At 37.0% G+C, this 7,056-nt stretch overlaps 1 pseudogene; it reads left to right on the forward strand.

The window, feature by feature from the left end:
* The first annotated feature begins 2,667 nt into the window (after window positions 1-2,667).
* On the forward strand, window positions 2,668-6,368 carry LOC149237464 (serine carboxypeptidase-like 27 pseudogene; annotated as a pseudogene).
* The last annotated feature ends 688 nt before the right edge of the window (window positions 6,369-7,056 follow it).

Raw genomic sequence — 7,056 nt, forward strand, 5'->3', positions numbered from 1 at the left:
TTGAATGTATCTTGAGATTCTTATGGCTATTAAATGAATACTCTAAGGAAATTTAAGAAATCAAATAACCAAAGAAATATTCCACACCATAAAGAAGAGACACCGCCACCCGACCCAGAACCTGATCGGATGACTGGGAAGGCTATCCCTCCCTAACACAAAATAAAATCATTTTATTAATTATATGGCCTGCCTGCAAGCGCACCCACGAAGGCAACACCATCCCTTAAATTACAATACTTTTAGCCATATTAATTTCCTGGATAAGACATAAAATTGCCTGCATAAGACATAAGATTGTAAGTTTGCGGTCATGGCTATGCGTGTTCCTGCAAATTCCATTGTTCCTTTTGAAAACAATGTCGTGAAATCTACACACACTATAAGATCAATAGTAACATTTACACAATTAATAGTACATTTCCTCATCCAAGGTAGGTAATGGGAAATCATAAGCTTCTTATTGACTAATCTCGCTAGAGAGTAATGAGAACCATTGATTTAGGTTATGTTTTTCAATTTATTTTGAGAATAGTCTTCTCCAAGTGCAAAACAATTAAGGAATAGATGAGAGACTAGAGAGTATGGACTCCTAGTTACTCAATAATCTGATGTCTTTTAAAGAATTTTAAACTATTATAAACAATACCACCAACAATGCAATGCATTGACATTTTTATGCATAAGTTTATTTTGCGATCAAAAAAGAAGAGCACCAAAGTATTTTCTCTCCTTCTAAAACCCTTTTTTCTATTATGATTGCATTCTGGTTATTAGATTCGAGTTTGGGTGATAAATAATGAATTTTCCTCCAAATTTCACCTAGAGAAGAAAATAACTTTTAGCACTCTAAATGAAATGAAACATATACAGGTCATATAGTATTCCAAGATTAGTCTAGCGAAAGTATTTCTAGTCATAGCAACTAGTTATTTTCTCTTTTAGAAATGTGAGAAATCTATAAACATGGCAATTTGTGTTTGTCCACTGAAGATTAATAAGTGATATTGTCTTAATAACCAAAATAACCATCATTTAGAGTACCTTGTTTGTCGATAAGATACAAGTATATATATATATATATATATATATATATATATATATATATATAATACAATAAACAAATGGTTTTCTTCATACATCATATCCTAGGTTAGATAATGAAGAACATAATTATTGTTGATAGCATATTAGTGAAAGAAAATGGCATCATTTTTTTTATGCATTCATATATGCTATGTTTAAATATTAAGGAAGAACATATTTATAGCTCCTTTGAAACGTGAATTGTTGAAAACTACTGTGTTAAACGTAAATTTAGTTGATATCTGAAAACTGATATATTAAACCCAGATGTAATTGATGGAATATTTGTCTGAAACATTTACTCCACAAAACGTCCTCTCACTTAGTGTTTCAAAAAGAAATTAAATGCACTTTCTATGCATGTTATTTCATCTAGATAATCAATGTCGGAAGCAGAGTAACAACCTAAATGGCTACTCAAATGAAAGCATAAGGCAAATTTGGCAATATAGGTATCCCACAAAGCTAGCACCTAAGCCAAAATAAATTCATGTTCTGCAGTGTGGCTTCCAACCATGGGGAATGTACCCCAAAATAACTTCAAAAAATGAAAAAGATGGAGAAATTTGGGGACTAGATGCCCTTCAACCTGGCCTCTAGCCAAAGGAAATTCATGTTGTATTATGTTATTAATCCTCCTATGTTTCCTACCTTAGGGCATGTTTCTCAATACATGGGTCTCAGAGCAACTTTACCAGAAAATACAAATATATTTTAACTTTGCTGAAATGAAGAAACAAGTAAAAGAAACCTACTAAAAAAATACAAAATAAAAAAAATACTATCACATAGGCCCCTGTAACTTGCATTCCAAGCATGGCCTTTGAAAATGGTATATAAAAATAATAATGAACAGATAACCAATTTGTCTTCTGATACTTACCCGAAAGATTCCAATAGGAAGTATCGGAAAAGTAGTCGTGGACTTTGCCTACAAACTTTTGCTCACAGAAATCACTGAGACTAATCGTGTTCGTATAAGATCTTTCCAACCCCGATCTTACCATATAACTCAGGTAAGGTTATCACTTTCCTTTTATATATGATCATTATCAGTTGGAAACCTAACATTTTCTGCTACTGGTTTCACATTTAAGATTTAAAATCATACGTTAGTGCTGCTGCGTCAATATCGCTAAAGTTCCAGGTCACAGAGAAAATATAGGTGCATATAAGCTAGATCAAAATTGAAAAACCAATCCCCATCACTTACCGGAAAATAGAGTCTGAGAATTTATATTTTCAAACACTTATTAGAACCATTATTAGTTTATTGGTGTCGTAATCCATGCGGGAACATGAAATACAAATGGTTTTTCTACTAAAATCTTGTAAGCCCCTATGTTAGCAATCTTTAACATCTTATTTCAATCCATTGACATCAATTGCAAACTGAAACTACCCTCAAGAACAAACATCCTCTTAACTGCTCCCTAAGTTTTGAACGCCCCCGCCCTTTTTTTTTTTCTGTCAGATAGGGCACCGAGACCAGGATCTAAAAGAGATAAAAGCCTTGCATAAGAGAAAAATCTAAATAAGAGAATACAACTTCGGATTTTCTGTCGTTGCCTGGCTGCCAAGATGCAGAGAATACAGTTTTTCCTTCTATCAATCCTTTTGCTCGCAGCAGTTGCTCAGACTCATCAGCTCACCTCTCAAGGTGACAAACTGGGGGCGTGGCGCAATGCTACACGATACGGAAACCATGCCATACAAACTATACAATGGGACTCTGACACCGCCACCGTGAGCTTCAAGAATGATTCCGAATATTTGACAGAGGGGCCATGCAAGAAGCCGATTATCTCCCACAAGGCCTCCCCGGGCAGCCGGCTGGCTTCAAATTTCGGCAGTACTCTGGATATGTAACAGTTGATGCCAAGGCAGGCAGAGCGCTTTTCTACTATTTCGCCGAGGCCACTCGAAATGCCTCCAAGAAGCCGCTGCTTCTTTGGCTCAACGGCGGGCCTGGATGTTCGTCGTTGGGATATGGAGCAATGGCGGAATTGGGGCCTTTTCGCGTTAACCCAGACGGAAAGACCCTTCGCTACCATCACCACGCATGGAACCATGTGGCAAACGTGCTGTTTTTGGAGTCTCCAGCAGGCGTCAGATTTTCCTACTCTAACACAACTTTTGATTATACGAAAACTGGAGATAAACTTACCACAAAGTTTCGTATTCATTCCTGGTAAACTGGTTCAACAGGTTTCCACAATAAAAATTCCGAAAGTTTTACATAGCAGGCGAAAGTTATGCAGGAAATTACATTCCAGAGTTGGCTTAAAAAATTTTACAGCACAAAAAATTGTCGCAGGCGTCGTTTATTAATTTTAGAGGAATAATGGTGGGAACGGCGTAATGAATAGTGATACAGATGTTATTGGAACATTTCAGTACGCATGGAGTCATGCATTGATATCGGATCACTCAATAAGAAAGTAACTAAAGAATGCACTGGTTTAAAATTCGATGGAGTGGTGTGCTATGGTTTGGAAAATCAAGTGTATGTTGCAATGGGAAATATCGATCCTTATAGCATCTATGCTCCCATATGCATAGATAATTCATTCAAAACGGCAAGGCAAGAAGAAGCAGAAATTCCAGGATATGATCCTTGCATCGACAACTACGTATCTGCGTATTTTAATAGGCCCGAAGTTCAGAAAGCCATACATGCAAATGTAACCAACATTACTCACAGCTGGACCCAGTGCAGTGATGGTCTTTCTCTTCTTTTTTTTTGGGTGGATTCTCTTCCAACTTTCTTACCAATTTATCGTCAACTAATTGCAAATGGGTTGAAGATACTTGTTTTCAGTGGAGACACGGATTCCAGAGTTCCTGTGACTGCGACAAGACTCTCCATCAATGAGCTCAAGTTTCCAATTAAGACTCCATGGTACCCCTGGGTTAACAGCGATGAGGTCAGTGAAATGAGAAACTATACACAATTAAATAAATGAATGGATAGCCGTCCGAAGAAGTTTGATGTTAAATAATAGCATACCCCAAAATTAAAAATTGTCCCTTGAAGGCTTTGGATGACCAAATCTCTATCCTGAAAAGTCACTTCAAAGGCCTAACTTATATTCCCCCGCACTGACATTTAATTAAAAACATTCAAGATGCATCGATCTGTTAGTATCTATGCTATCTGGTTTTGTTTTGAGTTACAAAATATGAAAATACTGCAGGCATACTCAACGAAGAACAAACACACAGACAAAACAAAGGGAGCGTTCCACATATTCAATCAGAACACACCATTGGATCCTAACATATATATACACTGCTCCATCCCATCTTTTCCCTCTCGATTTTACCTTTAGACAACGGTCATGTTTTACTAATTCTGGATCTTGGAGATTAGATTCTTGAAATTTGACATGAAAAACCGATTCCAGCCAATGAAAACAAAAATCTGCTAATATTGGAAATTACTCATAAGAATGACTTTAAAAATGAACACCATCAAAATATAACTACGCAGTTAGCATGTACTGAATAAAAAAATTCGTGTATAGGCCCTAAGGGTTGAGCCAATGCTCTGATACCATATGTAACAACCCATATAACATTAATTTCCTAATTAAAAATCAGAATCAACAATTAAGTACATACCTATATTACCTGTGATCGATATCTGCCCGATGACAACAAGGTTTTGGGGACGACTCTCCACCCAACTCAAGGCTCAATTGCGCAAGGCTTTGCTACAACTAGCCACCCCCAAGCCCTCAATCAACGTACTACTGCCAATGACTCCTAAGTCTTAGTACACCATTCTCCCAAGAGAATGAAAGATAGACTCTCGGAATGATGGAATGCAGGAATGCCTCTTATCTTCCTCACCATCTATTAAATAGAACAACATTGGAAGGGGAACCACATGCACACACTCCATGTGTCTACATGCATCTTTCTTTTGATTTTTAGCTTTCTTGTTTTATTTCATTACTTTTCTTTTGATTTTTATCTTTACTGATTTTTTTATTGTTTTCTTTTCTTTTATTTCTATTTATTCTTATTTAGAGCTTTAGTATAGTTATTACTATTTTTATTTTTATTATTTTTATTTATTTTCTTGTATATTTTTAAATATCATTTATGATTTATTATTTTTTTATTTATTATTAAGTGATTTATTATTTATATTATTATTATTTATTTGTATTATTTATTATTTATTATTTATTATTTATTATTTATTATTTTTATCATTAAGGGGAGGAATATTACAAAGGATGGGGAGATTTGCATTGCAGTGGTCTCCAATTCAGCTTAGAATTGCAAACAACCATAAAATCATCCCCATGGGAAGATTATATGGAGTAACAGTAGATATAGAAGGTGCAAGCACGATGATTGATTTTGAAGTTATAGAGATCGTTGATGAGAGAAATCCATACCCCGTGCTCCTGGGAACTGACTGGGCCATTGACATGAATGTGGTCATCAATCTAAAAAAGAGGACAATATCATTTGAAAGGAAATTGCTTTGGGTTGTAGTTCCATTGGACCCTGCAGAAGGGGCACGTTAGACTGAACCTGTCGATCACTATGAAGAAAGTGAGGATGAATTGGATCAGATCTACAAACAGATGGATGGATTGCATGGGACTAGGAGAGTTCCTATACCTCTGATTCAGACAAAGAATTGGAACATTGGTAGAATCGCTTGCATGAAGTATCTACACTGCACAACAATATGATGACGAAATCGTTGCACTGTGTTTCGTTGGAGGTAAGAAGATTACCCTATTATGATGGTTTCACTGACATAGACAATTTTTTGGATACATTTGAGCATGAATTCCCTGAGGATCACTGCTTCCAAGCCTTAGACTTGGCGCTGTGCGCTACGCCCGCATGATGGTGGGGTATGCACAAGGATAGATTTGATGAATGGTGGGATTACAGAAGAATGATGAGGTTATGGTTTGGGTAGCCTAACACTAGATTGACCGAGAAATATAATGGGAAGGATGATCTGAATGATCATCTGATGAAATGAACTAAAGCGTGGGGGACGGAACTGCGGCCAGAGTGGGTACACATATTCGCATAATTTGGACACAATCCCCATGAATTGGTATTTGGAAACGGATCTCCACCATGGCACCACGGAATGGGATATATTAATGGAAGGTTTCTTATTAACCTTCAACTTTAAAGACGGCTTCGTGAGCATCGATGAAGCCCTACAGGAGATTAAGGAAATTATCTTCAAAACACCAGAAGAACCATTAGAGTGGGCCCAACTAGATTGGAGCACCTAGATGTGCCATGTGTTGGAATGCTATAATGTGACCACCGAAGAATATGATGAGGATCTCAGGAACATTAATATCCCAGAAGGTGAAGGGTATCACGAAGTTGAGTGCTCACAAATAGAGAACCCGAACATCATTGTGTCGTTGAAGACAAAGCAAGTAAACATTGGTACTAAAGCAGAACTGAAGTTTGCAAATATTGCGGACTTTTGGGACAATGCCAATGTGGATAAAGTTGTTGAGCTACTCTGCGAGCACCAGGATCTTTTTCATACCACGTTTTGGGACCTGAAGGGCATAATTGGTGACTTGGGTGTCATGAAGATTACTCTGAAGCCAGACATGAAGCCTATTAAGCAAAGGCCATATCATCTTAATCCCAAATACAAGGAAAAGGTTTGTTAGGAGTTGGATAAGATGCTGGAGGCAGGTATCGTAGAACCTATGGAGGAATCTGATTGGGTGACCTAATGGTGGTTCGGGAGAAGAAACAAAAGGGTGAAATAAGGACTTGTGTAGATCTGAGGAAGCTTAATGATGCCTGTTTCCATGATCCATTCCTGACGTTGTTTACCGATGAATTATTAGACAATGTTGGAGGGTAGCAGGCCTACTAATTCACTGAAGGGTTTTTAGGGTATCATCAGATCAATTTGACGCCAGAATATAGGATAAAAACAACCTTCACAACAGA

This window comes from Pinus tabuliformis, chromosome 8 (assembly GCF_031772625.1).
Source record: "Pinus tabuliformis cultivar Carrire ecotype Pingquan chromosome 8, CPIR1, whole genome shotgun sequence".
NCBI classification, from domain to species: Eukaryota; Viridiplantae; Streptophyta; class Pinopsida; order Pinales; family Pinaceae; genus Pinus; species Pinus tabuliformis.